Source organism: Echinops telfairi, unplaced genomic scaffold, assembly GCF_000313985.2.
Source record: "Echinops telfairi isolate 266 unplaced genomic scaffold, ASM31398v2 ScPeMD7_18;HRSCAF=68, whole genome shotgun sequence".
Classification (NCBI taxonomy): domain Eukaryota; kingdom Metazoa; phylum Chordata; class Mammalia; order Afrosoricida; family Tenrecidae; genus Echinops; species Echinops telfairi.
In genome coordinates this window covers 42,478,982-42,485,480 of record NW_022103915.1, presented here as the reverse complement: position 1 = coordinate 42,485,480, position 6,499 = coordinate 42,478,982, and positions in this window count along the sequence as shown.

Here is a 6,499-nt window from a genome sequence, read left to right as displayed (position 1 = left end):
AAGAGGAGGAGGAAGGAGGAGGAGGAGCCGCTGGAGCTGAAGCCACCGCTGCCAGAGCCGCCGTTCCGTAGCCGCCGTGGGTCCCAGTCAAGGCCCCTTTCTCTCTCCTATTGTCAATATCACCGGGCGGCTGAGTCCATGGCACTGGCGCAACCGAACTCTCTGGCCAGCAGAGCCCGCCTCCGGCGCCCGCCCACTGGAGGCTTCAAATGGGAAGCGAGGCCCCATTGGCTGGAATCAGCCTTCACTCCCATGCCAGCAAGTTAGGCTGAGAACTGATCAGCGATTGGCGGCGGGGGGGGCGGGGGGTTGAGAGGGTGGGACCAGAGGAGGCCGAGGATTGGGCCGCGGTGTGAAGAACCCGGATGAAGCCGCGGTCTCTGGCTAAGCTGCTGCTGCTGCTTCCGCCAGGCGTTTGGGTCGGTTGAAGTAGGAAGTCGCAGGAGCCGCTAGGCCTGAGAGGAGCTCCTTCCAGGCTGAGAAGTGTAAAGTGTGAGCTGTGACTGGCACATCGGGAGACAGGTTTCCGCGCAGTACGGAGCCTTTGGACAGCTGTCGTCTGCAGACAGCGGATTCCAAGAAGCCTCCTGGACCTGGAGTGTGCCCTCACCCCACCCACCCACTGACCGGCTGGCAGGACTTCTTTGGCCTCCAGGAGCCCCACTCGGATGGGACCCAGCGCTTCTGTATAAATGGTGCCCTGAAGCCTGCTGTGAAAGCTCCAGCCGTCGCTCTCCGCTGAATCCTGGCCCGAAAATCTGAACCCCTTGTGCCCTAGCCAAAGGTGGAGTAACGCCTCCAATTCTCCCTCACCACGCCCCTTTTTCCTTCCACCTCAGTTTTGAATATCAGCTCCCGAAGGCTCCTGCCAGCCCCTGTCTTGTAGCTCCGCTAGTTGGGACCGCCGTTCCCCTGCTCTGCAATCATTTATTCACATAAACTCCACGAGACCCAACCCCAAACTAGGAACTTGCAGGATTTTAGTTAGCAATGTGGATATGAAAGAGTTTATGAAGATACTTAACTTTAGCTGGATGACATGATAAAATAGAGATGTGTTTGCTGGGTGAGCCCTAGGCCAAATAATGTTTAAAAAAAAGTGGGACAAAACAAATGCTAACTACTTACACTAGAGTCCTACTGTTCAAAACTTAAAAAATAAAATACAAAAGGCGAAAGAAAGTTAACCTCTCTAATTTTTCATCCCAGAAATGTTATCAGGCGCCATGGAGTCTGTTTTGACTCATAGTGACCTTATGCACAACACAACCAAACACTGCTGGGTACTGCACCATCTTCACAATTGTTCCTCTGCACGAGCCCACATGTAGCCACTGTGTCAATCCATCTCCTTCAGGGCCTTCCTCTCTTTTCTCTGCCCTCCTACTTTACCCAACAGGATGTCCTTCTCCAGGGGCTGGTCTCTCCTGACAACATGACAAATCAATACTTTGGTTCCTTCCACAGTCTCTTTTTCTTTTTATATTAATGTATGCATGTCATTTTGTAATCCAGTTTTGTTTTTTTAACTTAAGCATTGTATCATATTTTCTATACATCTAGATTATAAACCCACTATCATCAACTCAATTTCAACTCCTAGTAACACTGTATACAGTTCCTGAGACCAAATCTTTACAGTCTAGATAGCCTCATCTTTCCCACCTTACTCCACCCTCACCCTGTAGCTGGTGGGTTTGAACCACAGACTTTGTGATTAGTAGCCTTAGTTTCACCAGGGCTCTGTATTCAGGTAATTAAAAAAAAACTCATCAAGTTGATTCTGACTTACAGCTACCCTACATATCTGGAAGTGTCTTATTATTGAATGCATAAATGCTAATACAAACATTTGGATAACTGATGTTAAATATGAGTCCTGGTGGCATAGTGACTCACTTGGGCTGCTAACCTAGGTCATCAACATGAACCCTCCAGCCACTGCTGTAAAAAGATGAAACTTTCTACTCTCATAAAGATTTGTAGTTTAGATGATCCAGTTAGGGTACTGTTTAGCACTGATGAAACATACAACTTTCCTCTAGTTCTTTAATGCTTCCTCTCCCCCACTATCATGACCCCATTTTACCTTACAAATCCAACTAGACCAGCACATGTACACTGGTACAGATAACAGCTGGAAACACAAGAAATCCAGGGCAGATAAACCCCTCCGGACCAATGAGAGTAGCGATATCAGGAGGTCGAGGGGAAAGTGGAAGATAGGGGGAACCAATCACAATGATCAACATATAACCCACTTCCAGGGGGATAAACAACAGAAAAGTGGGTGAAGGGAGACAGCGGTTGGTATAGACATAAAAAATTATAAATTATCAAGTGTTTATGGGGGGTGGGCAAAAATGAGCTGATACCAAGAGCTCAAGTAGAAAATGTTTTGAAAATGATGATGGCAACATATGTACACATTTGCTTGACACAATGTATTTTGGATGGATTGTAATAAGAGCTGTAAGAGCCCCAATACAATGATTTAAAATAATAATAATAAAGATTTGTAGTCTCAGAAGTCCACAGGGGAAAGTCTCTGTCCTATAAGGAAATAGCTAGTTTGATTTTTTTATCTTATGTATTGTGGCCAAATCTATAAATCCTCACCAGAGCATCTGGATACCTTTATCTTTCTCTTAAGGAGTGGGTTGGTGGGGTAGAGCTGTCAATCTTGTGATTAGCAGTCCTGTGCGTACTTGTATTATCAGGTTCCTTTTATATATGTAATACCAAAACCAAACACTGCCATCAAGTTGATTGTGACAAATAGGTACCCTATAGAACAGAGTAGAAGTGCCCCTTAGATAACTGTACAATTGACCAAAAAGGCATTATGGTAAGCACTGAAGTGTTAGAAATTTCTCTGTGTACCCCAGAAATGGCTCTTGGGTAGAGAGAGAATTTGGAGCCAGGAAAGGAAAATATTTCTGTACCAAATTAGATTGTAAGAGACTATAGAAAAAATAGTGATCGATGCAGGAAGCATCAGGAGAAGATGGAAAGAATACAGAGTCACTGTGCTAAAAAGAACTAGTCGACAGTCATCATTTCAGGAGGTAGCATACGAGCAAGAGCCAATGATGCTGAAAGAAGTTCAAACTGCACTGAGTGCATTAGCCAAAAACAAGGCTCCAGAATTGATGGAATACCCATTGAAATATTTCAGAAAGCTGAAGAAGCCCTTCTCTTTTTGAGTATTGCTCTGAAAAAGAAATACTATTCTATGCCGGGAAATTTGAAAGACAGGCCAACTGACTGGAAAAGAGCTATATTTGTGCCCATTCCAACAGAATGCTCAAACTATAGAATGATTTGTCCTTGATCTTGCACACAAGTAAAATGTTGCTTAAGATCATCCAACAATGGTTGCAGCAGTACCTTGACAGGGAACTGCCAGAAGTTCCGGTTAGATTCACAAGAGGACATGGAACAAGGCTATCATTGCTGATGTCAGATGGATCTTGGCTCAAAGCAGATCATACTAAAAAGATGTTTACTTGTGTTTCATAACTAAGCAAAAGCATTTGACTATGTGTACCATAATAAAATGGATAAGCTTGAGAAGAATAGGAATTCCAGAACACTTCATTGTGTTCATGAGGAACTTGTACATGGATCAAGAGGCAGTTGTGCAAACAGAACAAGGGAATATTGCATGATTTAAAATCAGGAAAGGTGTGCATCTGGGTTGCATCCTCTCACCATACTTGTTCAATCTGTATGCTAAGCAAATTATCAGAGAAGCTAGATTATATGAAGAAGTGTGGCATCCGGATTGGAATAAGGCTTATTAACCTACAATGTGCAGAGGGCACAACCTTGCTGAAAATGAAGAGGAATTGAGCACTTCCTGATGAAAATCAAGGATTGTGGCCTTCAGTATGGATTACAACTCAATGAAAATTAAGACCAAAATCTTCACAACTACACTAATAGGTAAGTAAGATGCAGCTGACCCAAGCCATGGCATTCTCCATTGCCTCATCTGCATGTGAAAGTTGGACATTGAATAAGAAAGACGGTAGAAGAATAGATACATTTGAATTGTGGTGCTGGAGAAGAATATTGAATGTATCATGACAAACCGATCTGTAAGGCCAGAGTGCTCCTTAGAGGCAAAGATGGCAAGACTTTGTCTTATATATTTTAGACATACTATCAGGAGAGACCAGTCCTTGGAGAAGGACATCAAGTTTGGTAAAGTGGAGGGGTGGCAAAAAAGAGGAAGGCCCTGAACAAGATGGGTTGACACTGTAGCTATGTTAGGTAGCCACGTTAGTTTAGCGTAGGGACTGGGGCATCCATTATGCATGCTCAGAGGTCCAAGCTACAGGCCCATGAAGGAGTGGTACACTGCACATGCTCAGAGGTTCAGGCTTCCGGCCAGGAAGGGGAGGTACACCTAGGTGGGTGCTGCACCTGGACTGGCTCACCTAGGCCAGGTAAATTCAATTCAGCCAATGGGGTCAACCAGGGTAGACCACGCCTCCCATGGAATAATCGAAAAGGCCAGAGCCCAGAGCCCACCACGCGTGACTTTCTGACCAGCTTCCAGGGAAGCTACATGGGGTGAGGGCCCCAGCAGGTGCCTGTGTAAACCTGAAGCGTCTTCTATTATAAAACTCACTAGGATCACAAACCAGGCTTCGGCATAAATTCTTTCTCATGCGGAGCCAAGGCCCGAGGTCTAGCACCCCCGAGAGATTTTTTTTTTTTCCGGACTTATGCCTATAAAATTTCTTTATTCTCAGTGAATTTATACTTTCTAAATGTTCACAGACTACTTTCACCAAAATCCAAAAATCCCTTGAGAAGCTTATTAAATAAGTGGAACACCGAGCCCAGGACATAATTTATGAAGCAAAATTTCTTTGTGTAGTTCTATGAATCTATATCTTCACAAATTTCCTGTTGATTCTTTTTTTTTTTCTCTTTTTTAACATTTTATTAGGGGCTCAGAGATCTTAACAGCTATATAGGTTGACTCAGGCATAGGAATGATTATGAGGGTGGCACAGGACCAGGCAGTGTCCTACCATCACTATCGGTCAAAGCCGACTCCATGGCACCTACAACCACTACATGAAAATAGGAAATGGTGAAAGATGGCCATCTTAGAAGTAGGGTTCCTTATTGATTGGCCACTGTATAAATAGTGCTTTTTTTTTTTTACATATAACCATTTTATTAGTATATAATTCACAAAGCATACAATTCAGTAATTCAATCCTATTAAGAAGATTTGCCCATTCGTTACCACAATCAGTTTTAGAACATTTTCTTCATTCTTGTATTCATCATTATTAGCTCCCCATTTCCCCCCATAATCTCAAGGAACCATTCATCCAGTAACTATCTCTAGATTTACCTATCCTGAATTTCATATACAGAAAAATATTTTTAATTAACAATAACAAAGTAAAACAGAAAAAGCTCAACCCAGAAGAAAATATTAAAAATGAGATCAAATTTAAAATAGGTCAAAGGGGAGATCAAATAATAAGGTGTTAAAATTTAGCCTAACTGCATCTGCAATAATCCACTTTCCCATGGATTCTGCATCATAGCAAGGCAATTCACATCCCTAGTCTATAGTAAGAATTCACTAGAAACTTAATTCACGTGTATTTCCCTTTCATTTATTTAGACAGTTTTACTGGGACATAATACACATAGAATTCAATAGTTCAATCATGTCAAAATGAGTTGTACAATTAAAAGCAAAAAAAGCTTTAAAATACTTATAGGGAACTCAAGGGGAGAATATGTCTGGTTATGTGTTCCTAAGTGGACACTCTTGACCTTGGTTCCATCCAGTCCTTGATGACTTGGGCCATGTGCTGTAGACTACTGGGCCTTTAAACTCTGTTCTTTTGAGGCACACACAGCTTCCTTCATAGATCACACTATGGACTCAATGTGTAAATCCCACTAAGTGAACTGAGCTTTACCTCAAACTCACTTGTAGCCCTTGGAATTAAGGCTGAAACTCCCTGATATGAGAAGAAGCCAATGACTGCTATCCCAAGGGCATACAACTGCCAGGCGTTGGTTCAGATCTCTTGCCTTGAGGTGCCCAATAAATGGGAGCCCCCCCATCACCATATATTTGCTATTCTAATTTCCCCCCCGACCTAACTAGTATATACTTAACTATGCCCTCCTTGCTTAATTATGACATATATTAATCTGGTGGGTATGGCGATGTAATTGATTTTATTGAAAGTTTTACCCTCTCACCAACCCCTTGGTATAAATAGTATCCAGTCACTTAAGAGTTTAATGTGTACAAGCAACAACTCATGTATTGTGGTTCATAGCTAAACTATACTCATATAATTTACTTTTCTGGACAATTTTTTAAATTGTATACTATTGGCCAAATTAATGACACTATCAACAGAAGGACCTTGTGCCTTAGGGCAGTGGTTCTCAACCTTCCTAATGCCACAATCCTTTAATACAGTTCCTCGTGTTGTGGTGACCC